Source organism: Bombus pyrosoma, linkage group LG2, assembly GCF_014825855.1.
Source record: "Bombus pyrosoma isolate SC7728 linkage group LG2, ASM1482585v1, whole genome shotgun sequence".
NCBI lineage: Eukaryota > Metazoa > Arthropoda > Insecta > Hymenoptera > Apidae > Bombus > Bombus pyrosoma.
The window spans coordinates 9,829,463-9,843,090 of record NC_057771.1 but is presented as its reverse complement, the minus strand read 5'-3'; the positions used below and the strand labels follow the sequence as shown (position 1 = coordinate 9,843,090).

The window sequence follows — 13,628 nt, the reverse complement described above, 5'->3', positions numbered from 1 at the left end:
AGTATCTTCGAATTGAATCCACTGACGACACTGTTTTTCATTGGATTATGATTCAAGCTCGATATCATTTTGTTCGCGTACAACTTTTATACCAACGTGCGCTATTTTCCAGCATTTTAAAGTCAATATACACAAGTCCTTAGGTGTAGGCAATTTCATTAACGTGGATAGTTTTAAGCGTATCCTATACAACTTTTAAACGATTATTGCGATGGCATAATCGCAAGTTGCTCCGGTAGCACGGGATAGCATCTGGTAATTAGAAACTTGAGATCATGATAGCTTACGTACCGCATGGGAATTTCCGCCCGACTGCCGGGCTTGCATGAATATAAGAAAACAGACCGGTTACTCCTTTGCTTCTGATTTAAATGGATAAAGCCGTAATGCAGCTTATTAAAATCGACTAACAATGCAATCGAGTCCTGAACTGATTATTCCTATCTGCCACTTGTCTTCAGAGTGATCACGTTAAATATTCATAACGGGTTACACTTGTTCAAAGAGGAGGGTCTCCAAGACGAATCTTCTCTCTTAAAACCTTTTAAAGGCTCATCGGTTACCTTTCACTTCCTTTTGACAATCCATTCGGCTCTAGCTTCTTTTACCCACGACAAAGAAAAAGGAAGATTTACAGGACTCTCCGCGTACATAGGGACCATCGAAAAGGCTACTTCGATTATCGATTATGTTTGGCCCTTGATAACATCGTACCGTTTACCGTGACCGCAGTTCCCGGTTGTAAGGGACCTCGAGAGCACTTCCGGCTGTGCAACGTTACAGCCCCATCCTTTGAGATCTGCGTAGTCAAGCCCTTGCCATATTCCAAAGGCAGCAATTCTGCGGTTAAATTTATAACAGTCATAACAAATTTATTACTTGTAATTATTTGCATACTAATTCTGACAAGAGATAAACAAGTCGGATTCTGAATTTTATAACTGTCCAAAGTACCATCGACGCGTTTTATCAATTACAAACACTGTATTTCTGCCCGACGTTCGCTGTCAACACGTTGTCAATATTCCCATACGATCACAAATATCCTACCTATTTCTCGATTCAAATATAATATCTATAACTAGTTTGCAGGCACTTCAACATCAATTTTCCACGACTTCTAAAATACTGACGTCCTAGTTTCCTTCATCCTATAAAAGTCTTTGAAACACAAGGTTAAACCGAATCACACGTGTTTTCATCCTTTTCTCGCCATGTAAGAATTTTGAAATATCTCCAAGACGATAGATACACGTTCACGGACACGAAGAATGGAACTTACCGCGTTTCCTTTTCGTTCGTGCTGCCTGAGGAAATATTGTTTTAAATTTCTCCGGATAAAATCGATCGACGTTCGGGAAAAACCGCTGAAATCTTCCAAAATGCCTTTAAGCGACGCTGAATCACCTTTCTTGTTGCAATCAGAAAGAGACTTTCGCGAAACAGATCGTCCAACGTAACATCGCCGCGGTACAATGTATGGTTTCTTGGTACTGTCATTTGTTCCCACTTGCCTGCTAGTTTGATAAAAAGTAGACAAAGAAAGTGCGGCCAGACAATCACGAGGAACTGCTTATGCTGAGAAGTTGGACGAAACGGAGAGACAGACGGACGAGAGAAGTTTACGTGAAACTGTACGATGGGGTAGCCTTACTATGCAAAACGATTCTTCCGGTCAGAAGTTGTTATCGCTAATAGCTACCAGTTATCAGCGCTCTGTTCGATTTCTGGGGCTGTCGTCACGTCACGTTCGCGTCTAACGCGGCATGTAATATACACACGCTACCAACTACGTACACGTATCGATTTTGATGAACTTTAACAAGAACAACATACGGAAGATTTTATGTCTTTTCACGATTATTTTTCCTAGCGGTTTATTCAAACTTTTTCGGACGGAAACTTGAAGAGAAATCGACGGACAAACGGATCCGTGTTTGTGGTCGATCAAGTTATTAAATTATTTTGTAAGAAAGTTGAACGAATCGATCGTAGGAGTGTTCTGTATTCCACCGAAATAGTAACTACGAAGAAGGTAGGGAAATTGAATTTAAGTACAGATACAAGCAACCAATCAACCGTCTTGTTACGAGCAAAGTTAGTATAGACTTCTGGTACTCGGTCAGTGGTGTGCGGTCTGTGGCTTACGATATTGAACGAAGCGAACTATGGTGACAGATCCATTCAATAACGGTACTATTTTTTAGAGAAAAAAAGAGATGGATTAATCGTTTCCAATCTCGATTATAAGCGGTTCGCATTTTTCAAACACGCTGCGTCGAATCCCCAGATAGATCGCACGGGGAACGGTATTATTAATGAGAAACAAAAATATTTTCGCAGCCGTTTAAAACGATCGCATCGGATTCACAAAAGTTATCGTGCGTCTAGACGCGGAACAATAATGCCTTGCGAAATAAAAGGAAACACGAGAAGAAAATACAACGACCGTCAACAAAAGAGAAATCCTTTTCTATGCAGACAATAAAGAGTTTTAAATGCATGCGTAGTAGAGCGAGTATTTTTTATTCCAACAATAAGTTATCGTTGATCTATAGGTCGATGTCTCGAGGAAGCCAGATATTGGAAATTGCAAACGGAGACAGAACAGTCTGGCTGATTATCCGATTATTCGGTTCCCCGGAACATTTGCAATTTACGTCTGGAAGTACCATCGGTTCAACCTCTCCTTTGGGGTCGTTCCTTCTTCTCCCGCTATCTTCGTTACCGTTTTATCTCCATCCCTTTCCATCTTCCTGCCTATTTCTCTCGCTTTCAACCTTTTTCGTCCTCCATTTTTCCTTTTAGTCGTTTTTCTTCCATCCCTGTTCCATTCCACTAACGCGGCAATATCATCTACCGATAAGTCGCGAGAGATTTTGCGTTTCATTTTCCAGAAATTGCCGTCACCCACTTGATGAGGGCACGAATCCACGATAAATATCTCTTTCTCATAGATCATCGTCGTCTTGACACGCGCCGAAAGCAGATTACGAAGAAAAATTGTTTTCGCAACGCGCAATAGAAACTGGCGGGCCAAGTTCCGATGACAAATTTGATCAAATGCGATAACCCGAGCAACCGAATATTTAGAAATTATGACGATGCTCGATAAGAGCGAATCTGCAGATTACAGGCAGCGTCGACTCGAATTTGGTGATTACAGGCGACACCTAGACGAACGTTCAAATTACAAGCGACGAATAATTCTTCAAATTGCAAACCATTAACGATACATCGAAACGAGCTCGTGCGCTGTGCGTTTCAATACTCGTAGAAAAATCTAAACTTTCCCGGAAGAAGTTAGAAATTTGTATATTTCTACCGACGAATAGTACGACGACAAACGAGCAGTCAGAAAAAATTCTTCAAGGCAACGTTTCACGACAATTTCCCGTCGCGTAGAAATAGAGGGAAACGAAACCGACCGCGAAACAATATCGAGATCCTCGAACCGAATCACAATGGAATTCAAGCGAGTCGGCCGGGTTCGCTGCTTCGCGACTCAACGTCCCGGATAATCTCGACCCAGAGAGTCATTCATTTCGGCCTTTCGTTGCTGCGAAGAATAAGCCACGAATGGGCCAGCCACACGACGAGAATTGAATTTCGTCACCGTTCAGCCATGATAAAACGAGGAAAACAGCACGCCATGCGGCGTCTCTCCCTGCCTTCGTTCGCGTCGTATCCTCCGTTGACGTTTTCACTTGTTAACCTCGGCAACTCGCCGTCTCGCCGTGGATCTGAGGATTATTCATCACCGCAACTACCAAGGGGGATGGTTTCCATAGTGGGAGGGGGGTGATAGCTGACACAACGACATCGGTGGAAAGAGGAAGAAGCAAAGAGGAAAGCAGGAGGTTAGGGAAACCGGAGCGGAGGGGTAGAACCGGGACAACAGCGTATTCCATGTTCCCTCGTGTCACTGATTATTCCATTTACGAGCCATGCCGCATGATTCTGAATAGAAGGTACACACTGCGCCGAGTAGATTCACCTCGAATCCCTTTCCCGCCCTCTGTTTCCCTCTCGCTTCCTGTCTATGTCTCTCTGTTCATCTATCTAACTCACCCCGGCTCTTAGCTTGCGCGTGTCTCTCACCTAGCCCTGTACGTCGTTTCGCCCGCACCGGGTATCCATAGTTTATCCAAAGGTAGAAAAGGAGTCTCGTCTGAATCGGAAATCAATCGAATCGGCACGCTAGACGAACGCCGGTTTGATCTAGCTGCTGTCGTCGACGGTATTCGCGGCCAAAAAAATCCTTCAAGATGCGACGAATCTATCGGGATCGACTCTCGCTTCTGCTCCTGCATGCGCCTATATTTCACAGGGGATCGTAAAGAAAAAAAAAAATAGATCGAAGAAAACGTGACACGGTTAGATACCGTTTACGATTCGACGTTCGAGTTAAAATCTCGTTAAAAGCGAACGTTTTTTACGAAACGCGACTCGTCACTGACGTCGCCCCGGGCGCGGATTTCCAATTTGAGAAGGATCGCGCGCGCTTGCCATCGGACTGAACGCAATTATCGTTGCTTTAATAAATTCTCATCGCTCCGTCAGAATTCGTAGCCGTTTCGGGTTTAATTGCCGGACCGGGTTACTCGCTGTCATCGATTACAATTATACGACTCGCGTCTCACCGCGTTATTGCCCTGGCATTATGTGATCGAGAAAATATTTTTCGTCACGGTTTGGTTTCCCGTACATGCATTCACATATATATATATATTCGTCTTAATCTTCGAGAAACGAAACTAAACGTACACTTACGTATAGAGAAAGTTTCAAGTGAATATAACAATTTTGTTTCAACCACGTCTATTTTATATAGAGACGTGATTCTATTGCAATCTGGTAGTCTGGAAAGGCAAGCGGGAAATTATGCAGCCTCAAGCAGTATTCCAAAAATATTTAAAGATGTGTACACGGGAACGGAATAAAAAATGTTGCGATAGCGGCATCGACGATACGGTCTACATCGAATATGCGACACGAGCAAACACGCGGATTGTCGTGCTTATGCATGCAAATTCGCGGATGCAGGTGCGGCTGCAACGTCATCGTTGGCCGTGTGTAGCGGTAGTGGTGACAGCGGCGCAATGTAGCCGAATTAGTCGTCCGAAGACATACGGGTAAGGGAAATTGTTTAAGCGAAGGGTGCATCGACTCCTCGTCTCTTTATTCATGCATAAAATCCATATTCTTCGGAGGAAACAACGTGCTTCATCGTGAGGAAGCTTGGTCGCCACGTCGTATCAGAGGTAACCCTTTTTAGTCCTAGTCAACCTTAGTTTCACGCCACCCTCTGGCGTTTGTAAGCTCTGTCGTGCTAGAGCCGAGATTATATTCAAGCGTGCCATGTCACCAGATATTCGGCTGCCATGAAAACTTGGAATTTTTAACTCGGCTGTTTGGAAATTTTCAACTACCTCCGCCGGGACTTATTTGCTTTATAAACCGTGTTCTACTTCCTGACCTGACTTCATTTGCTTGTTTCAAGATTTTAAAACTTTTCACGCGAGGGCACGGTCGCAAATAAAACGAACATATCGCGCGATTTAAAATGTCACGGCGATTCATATCCGCTTCGTTTAATAACATTCTATATGCAGAACGTTAAATATTCGAGAAAATAAATCGCAAATTCGTCAGTCCACTGGTAATTCGTACGTCTCGGAAAAATTCCATCGAAATATGGAGCGAACCGGGAGATCAATTCCCAGACGAAAGATAATAAAGGCAGCTTAATTCGATTGCGCTGATAATATTGCTGCATCGATAGCTCGCGTGCCAATGAACGTTATGTACAATTCCGATTGCGTTTGGTATCTACTATATCTCTCAGTGAGCATAATTAAAAGAATTCCCAACGATTCTAATTATCATCCCGTGTGAACGACCAATTTTATAAAGTCCTTTCTAATAATGTATAAATTACCACGAGCGGGCTATCGAACGACGCTATCATTAAAAAAAAATTGTCCAGCGCAAATGTAAGTGGTAGTGAGCTCTAAAAAAAATATATCCAGAATGAATTTCCCCAATCACGAAGCTCAATCGTACTCGACTTTGAACTCGTCGTCGTGGGCATCATCGACCGATCGAAAGAACACCCATTACGCGTCCACGTAACAAGATATTGAATTTCTGTAGGGTTGTGAACCCCAGTCTCGAGCGGATTCGTGCCTTGAGATATAATAGGAACGCCTCCACACCTACTCGGCCGTGCTGTATTTCAGACCTCTCGCCACTTGAGGCACAGGCCGACTATACACACTCTAACAAACGCCCATTTTCAGACAATGAATATTTTAGTGTGCCCATGAAAGCACGCTCGAGCCCTTTTTTCTTTTTGTCCTTGTCGCCCTTGTCAGAAAAAAGGCATCATCTCTGCATCGTGTACGTGACGATCCTAACCCCTTGATCATTCAAGGAACGCCGTCAGTAACTGGATCAAGTAACGGTACTCTCTCTTGTCCTAGGAAGGTTCATTGTTTTCCACCCTTTCACGCAACAGATTCAGCGATATCGTGCATTTTGACTGATTTATGGCCTTACCCACGACAAGAACAAACGTCGAGATTGCGCTTACTTTGCCCTGAAGCGGTTTCGTTATGATTTCATTGAACTACTGTAAACATCATGTTCCAGAAATATATAGACGGTTGAATTTTGATTTGTTAAGATTTTAGTAAAAATTCGTATTAAGTTAGACGATATTACGAGAGGAATTTATGTGTAAGAAGGTAAATTATTACGTAGGTATTTTTAATCTCGATAAATAAAAAAGAATAATAGATAAGGTGCAAAGAAAAATATTTTAACTATTTATTACATTTAGAACAGCTTAAAGATCTTCTTATGTTCAGTATTAATTGAATTTCTCTTTTCACAACCTTTCCTTTCAATATTTTACACTTCGAATAAATAATGGCAATAAGAGGCGCGGAAATTTTATCGGCCGAAGTTATGATCGCACCTGTTACCTACAAAAGGTCCCTGCTATATCGATACACGTTATATTTGCACAGTATCAGAAAAAGCAAAGACCACTGACGCGGAGGGCAGAATATACCTATCAGCATAGATAAGACACAAGATAAATCTAACATCATAAACGAGACCACGAACCAGATATAGAATCGTACTGTATAATAAAATAGAGAATACGTCTAACGTACAAATCTTTTCAGTTGTTACACGATTTTGGGAGTTACGTGACTGCTTTACCATTATCTTGTCACATGCGATATTATCGATACAATTTAGCACAGCAGTATGTGAAGATTGGTTGGAATTAAAACTATTTAACTTGTTTTTAGAAAGACAAAATGATCATTTCTCTTGTCAATGCGACGAGTCGAATTCACATCGAATTACGTTCACACAACATTTTCTATGCAAGATTCTTGGAAATAAACGATAATCGCGAATGAATTTTGATTTATGCACGATAAATTGCATAATCGCGACATCTTATAATTCGTAACACTAAAGCAAACGTGTTAGTCTTTTTTTCATCGCAACACTAATCCAAACCGAAGATGACAATGGACCGACATGTACGTCGGCTAATAAACAAATCACAACTAATACTACTACAAATACTAAAGGCGAGCACAGTGACAAAAGTGGTAACATGAATGACTTCCCATGCTCTGGATGACCCAGAAGATGGGTAGTCAGTAGTAGTAGCCCTCTTGAATGGCAGTTTGCCAGGCCTCTTCGGCTCGTAGCTTCTTCTTTCTTTGAGCGCAATGCCCGCTGAAACTTATATCCAGGCCCGAGACTTTCTAAATCGCAAACTAAAAAATAACTTACAAAGATGAAATAAAAATGTAAATCGCGGAATCTGAACCAAGCGCACATGGATGAACAACGATCGTAGCGATCGCTGTCCGTTCTCATGTACATGCTCGAGCAATAAATAAAAGTTCGTGTAGAAATCTACTCGCGACCACGACCGCGGAATTCAAAAAATCGATGGGCAAAGCCAAAGACGATGGCATGTTCCATTCGTGCCAGCTTTGCCGTCGACTTTTCGAATGAAATTCCCTGAAACAGGTTGGACATACGAAAACGCGCCTACCCGACCAGAGACTGTGCCAGCCTGCCCGGCCCTACCTACTTATAATTAATAAACAGGCATACCAAAAAGTATACTACCTATCCTATCTAGCCCTATATTTAAAAATGGCAAAACAGGCACACCAACACATTAACTCCACGATTCTCACATATAATACTTGGGCGCAAGGACCTACACTAGAGAAAACATCCCGGGACGCCTCCGACACCCGAGTTTGGCACACAACTTGCACACTCTAATATTACGTACCATTTTCCTGAAATCGATTGACGAAGGCTAACGATCATTGCGTATAACACAATTAAAATAAATATCAATTTCAATCAAAAATATTCAAAGACTGTGTCTGTTTTTCAGAGAAATTATAGATGGTACGAAATTTGGTACCATTTATCATAATTTAACAACAAAATTAAAACACTAATATCTGTGATTCGCTATATTGAATTACGAATCTTTGTTTTTACAGATTGTGATTGAAATGATATTTGTGTGAATTAATTTTTTATTATTTAAATTTATAGCGAATGGAATAAGTACTATTGTGCGACTCACGATAAGATGCGAGGAACGTAGTCATCGATGCTGCCCAGGAAAAGTCGTCGTGAAGGTCATCATCAAGGAGGATCCATGTAATCCCATAAAAGGAAACTATAACAAAACATGGATATTATAACTTGTTCTTAAAGATAATGTTAATTATTTGAAAAATTTAAAGTAGTAGAAAGTTAATCTCTATTAAAGTTATAATGACAATATTCAATTCAAGAATGACAAATTTAAATACAAGGAATAGAATTAAATGAGGTACAGATTATAAAATTACTTACATTCTTCGCTTTTGAAGCCCCGCTAGCTCCTTTTCAGGAAACAGGAGGAAGAGGAAGAACTGATAAACCTTTAACAAAATATGAATTATTATATATAAACGATATATATGTGCGAATAATTTTTTTACATGAATAATTTATTTTGAAAATAAAGTGATGAATATTATTCTTTAATTAATAATAATTAAAGCAAAGGACAAAGAATTAAATTAATTGGAACACGATATATAAAGATTCTTACATGCTCAATCATTGCCAAATCTGCATGAGAAATCAAAGACCCGATTTATTGATAAACATGTATGGCGTCTATTTCGTATCTCTTCGAATTATCGATTATTAATCGCCTGTGGCGTCTATGGCGTGAACCCCTATTCTTTCAATCACGTGATCAGCCAATAATCTGTACAAAAGAAAACCAACAATATCAAATATAATATATCAAATAAATGCATGACAAACGCAATGATATTATAATAATAAAACAAATTACAGTGCAATAAAGCAAAAATAGAATCCAAATTTTGCCTTAAAGTCCGGTAATATGAGTTATCGATGATGAAACCAGTCAAATATTCGGTCAACGATGATAGTTAAAAAGAAAATTTCGAAAAACTACTCAATTTTATTAAAATGATAATCTATAAGCGATTAAATAAAAACGTACTGTTTAAACGAAGCAGATAGAGGTGTAGAAATGTTGATAAAGTTGAAATGAAAGTGCTAATAATGACAAGGCAGCGCGACGAATTTTCCCTCCGTAACTTTCAACAGTAGAGTGTCACCCCACGTCACGTTTCACCACCAAACTACAACTTTACAATTCTTCGCGCCAATGAGAACGCACGCTTTATTTCGACGATAGATTGCACCAATAGGAACGCTCAATTTCATTTGACAATATTCTGCACCAATAGGAACGTCCGATTTGACTTCGCAACACACTGTGCCAATAGGAGCGTCCGATTTTCCTACATACGAAAGCGCGCAAATTTAGTGTATTCAAATAGTCAAACTGATGAAATTGAAGAATAGAAGGTATGCTTAAAACAATGTTCATAGAGAATAAAATTATGTTCATAATGAAAAACTTTTATATTACACAAGTGTAGCTGATATTATTAACTATAGTAAGGTATTAGTAAAAATAAGATTATAGTATATTAATTAATTATTTATTTCATTATTAATAAATATATTGAAGTAATCCAAACATTTTAATAGATGAAAAAACATGAAAAAGATTTTCTGTGCTATTTTATGGATATCTCTATAAAAACAAATGTCACTTTTAGAAATTATTAATATTAACAATTTGGAATAGTCTTTGAGAATTGGTAGCAAAACTATTATGCAAAGAGAAACTTTTTAAATTGGAAATAATTTACTATCATTTTTTACTTTGCCATTAATTAATATATAAATTCTAAAATTTCCATTACTTTTACATAATCTTATATCAGGAAGTAAAACGAACTTACGTGTATAACAACATATTATATTTACGTAATTAATTGTTGAACAATTGTATATGCTTAGAATTAAGTTAAGAAAGTTGGTAAATTGTTATAAAATATCATGCTGGATCATCAAAATTGTTCTTAATTTTTAACAATTATAGTGTTAATTTAAAGCAGTTGTACCATTAATTCGTAATAATTAAATTAACGGTTTATTTCACTTTATTGAATACTGACTAAATGTTCGAAGTATTTCAAATAGTCTTGTAAAATATTTTATACCATACTTAAATACGTAATTTCACATTAAAATTTCATTTTAGTATGTTTCAATGACTATAAATGTCGTAACCTCATTCTGTGCTGAATCGGTAACGTTGGGAACGATAATAAAATGGTAAGGTGGCTGTAAAATCTCCGAGATATATGACACAAAAATGCATTGGGTATATCTGATTAAATATACATAATTTCTATTTATGCTATCAAATAGAGAAAAGTAGATGTAAGATGTAAAAACCAAAGCCCCTAAATCTCTAAAAGGATAAATGAGGTTGCAATACATATATAATTTCTATAGTCGCTGCTCCAAAGCTCTAAAGATGATACAATATAACAAACTTCTACAATTTTTGGAACGATCGGTATTTCAGTACATGTTGATTTCAGTACAGAATTGGGATTTCAGACACGAAATCTCATATCACGCCAGTACAAAGTGACGATGCTATGTCTATTTCACAAATATGTATTTCGTCTATTTTATAGTTAGTAATTATTGGAATTAAAAGTGAATATGACTGTAAACTTACAGGTTGATATCGTAGACAGAAGAAATGGAATCTTATATTTCATATATGTATCATGTTCACTTTCTACTCTTTCTATAATATTTGTAAATATTAACAATTTTTCAACTTTCAACTTTCAACTTTCAAATCGATTCAAATGTTTGCAAATTTTAGAGTAGAAGTTGGTCAGTATAGTTTCATCAATTTCTAAAATTTGTACATTTATTACACGTTGAAAAAAGCATGATTTAATGAGTTTTACAGTTTTTTGTTAGTAAATTTAAGGTAAAGGTTATTTTCTATTTAACTTCTCTCAACAGATAATAGGATAATAGAAAGTTAGCACGCTGGAAATTTCAAGTGAATTTCTGTTTTAATGAAATGGTAGTTGCAAGAAAAAGAATGCAACAAGAAAGTATTTTGCAGCTGAAAGAATATTGTTTTCGTTGCAGTAAATATTCCTTCAATTATCTGATATCAATTGCTATATATACCCGTACAGTATATACGTATACATACAAGATACATATCGAGTACACAAAATTGGCTGCATAACGTATCTTCGCTGTCCAGGGATAGAAAACAAAAAAATCGAGTACGGGACTACTATTGTCCAGCTGTCCAGTAATGGACGACCCTCTTTTGGCTCGAACTAATAATGCCGAATTGATCCAGGACGCTTTTCAGTGATTATATTTCACGATGCCGAACGTTTGCCTTTTATTAGAACTTTACCAAGAAAAGCAAATTTTTTATTACAGTTTTTCTCTGTCCGGCTGTTTACGGCTTTGCGTTTTTCAGGCATCTGCGTTTCAAATCGTACCGCTGTACAAAAAATGAAGAAAAACGTAAAACAGGGTATGGCTATATGACGATACTATTTAAAAAAATAAATTATTTAACGCGAAACCTACGCACCCGTATCAGCTACAATAAATATTTATTTGCCGATCATCGAGCAAATTGTATTATCTCTTGCGATATACCATAACATGTGTCGTTTGCATTATATTGAGATAATTATGAATGCAGTGAAACACGAGATTTAAGTTACAAATAAACACAATTAATATATTAATATTATGGTTTATTATAGACAGTACGTATGTTACTAACAAGTATAGAAATACACGGCGAACTGAATTTTTACATACATACATTCTTTTTTTTTTACTATCACCCTGTGCAGTAACCTATATCCACACGATACTCTTAAGAAAAAAAGCGACCATTATTGAATCGTCGGATCTGCGGCCATCCATGTGACGCGTGTCCTGTGACACGACTACTCGTTTCTTTTTTTGCCGGTTCTTTTTTCACCGATGATTCGATTATTCAAGAGGGAGGAACGAGAAAAAGAACGTGAAAGAGAATCAAACCAAAGAGTATGTAGAATCGCACGCATACTCGAGAAACACATCCGCCGGCTAATTTTCACCGTACTAATTTGCACCGGAATCTTCTTCTCTATCGAGCGCTTCGAACAAAGAGCAATTCGTTGTCGAACCTAGATGCATCGATAAGTGGCACTTTACTATCCAATGCACGGGAATTTTACAAAGGGACCATCTTTTTTCCTCCCTTTTCCATGGTTGTGCAAAAGCAACTATACGATTACCGGTCTATAGTCCGCTGTAACAACTATGAATAACAGAAGTAGATCGCAGGATGGGAAAGCGAGCACCGGCAGAAACAGGCGCGGACTGCCAATTGAAATGCATCATGCGATTCGAAATTATTGGTCTACGTCTCGCAAAGTTCCTCGAGTAATATCATTAATTTCGAGCAGCGAATACGAACGGACGCAACTTCATTATCATTATCAATACCGCACCGAAATCGCGTGACAAGTATGCAACCGCAAAAGCGGAACACCCTAGCGTACGCTTGGATGTTATTGGCCAGCCGCTCTAATTTATCCTTTAAATTATTCACGATCTCGACTATCCTGTCGATTTTTGATCGGCAAAGAAAGAAAGCATCCAGCGAGACAGGTGCGCCGCAATTAGACACGTGCCGTGAACGCGATGGGGCACGATTAAATTGTGAGGAAAACGGCACCCGGTCATACTGGAAGGTAAATCGTGTGTCCGACAGAGTAGTTTCACTTAGGAAGAGGAAAGGATGCGCGTGGTCAAACGCGATGCGCGCATGAATGTTTATAGCCCACGATAAGTGCAACTTGTTTCAATAAATTATTCGCATCTAGCCCGACTGCGTGTGATGGATTATCATACAAGCGTTACACTTGTTGAGCTCTATTTTTGATCGCCTTTTCAAAACGAACGTAACATTTTATGTAACATTAACGTAGAACAGAAGAAATAGAAATCGCGTAATGATTTTACTCATTGGAGATACATATTGGGTTGGCAACTAAGCGATAGCGGATTTTGTCATTAGGTGGTATTGACAAAATACGCGATCACTTAGTTGTACTAATTTAATTAGTACT

The 13,628-nt window shown here is 38.6% G+C and overlaps 1 protein-coding gene across 10 annotated transcripts in view; it reads right to left on the bottom strand.

The window, feature by feature from the left end:
• Positions 1-13,628, bottom strand: part of LOC122576715 (Down syndrome cell adhesion molecule-like protein Dscam2) — a 172,417-nt gene that overhangs the window by 125,584 nt on the left and 33,205 nt on the right. For 8 of the 10 annotated variants that reach the window (XM_043747413.1, XM_043747456.1, XM_043747392.1 and 5 more), the window contains exons 2-4: positions 9,164-9,325; positions 8,923-8,990; positions 8,648-8,743 (exon numbers count right to left, since the gene is read on the bottom strand). The gene's annotated coding sequence lies outside the window, so the exon portion shown is untranslated. Of the gene's footprint in view, positions 1-8,647; positions 8,744-8,922; positions 8,991-9,163; positions 9,326-9,589; positions 9,608-13,628 lie in introns of those variants that run through there. The other 2 variants (XM_043747420.1, XM_043747404.1) reach the window with 2 other exon arrangements.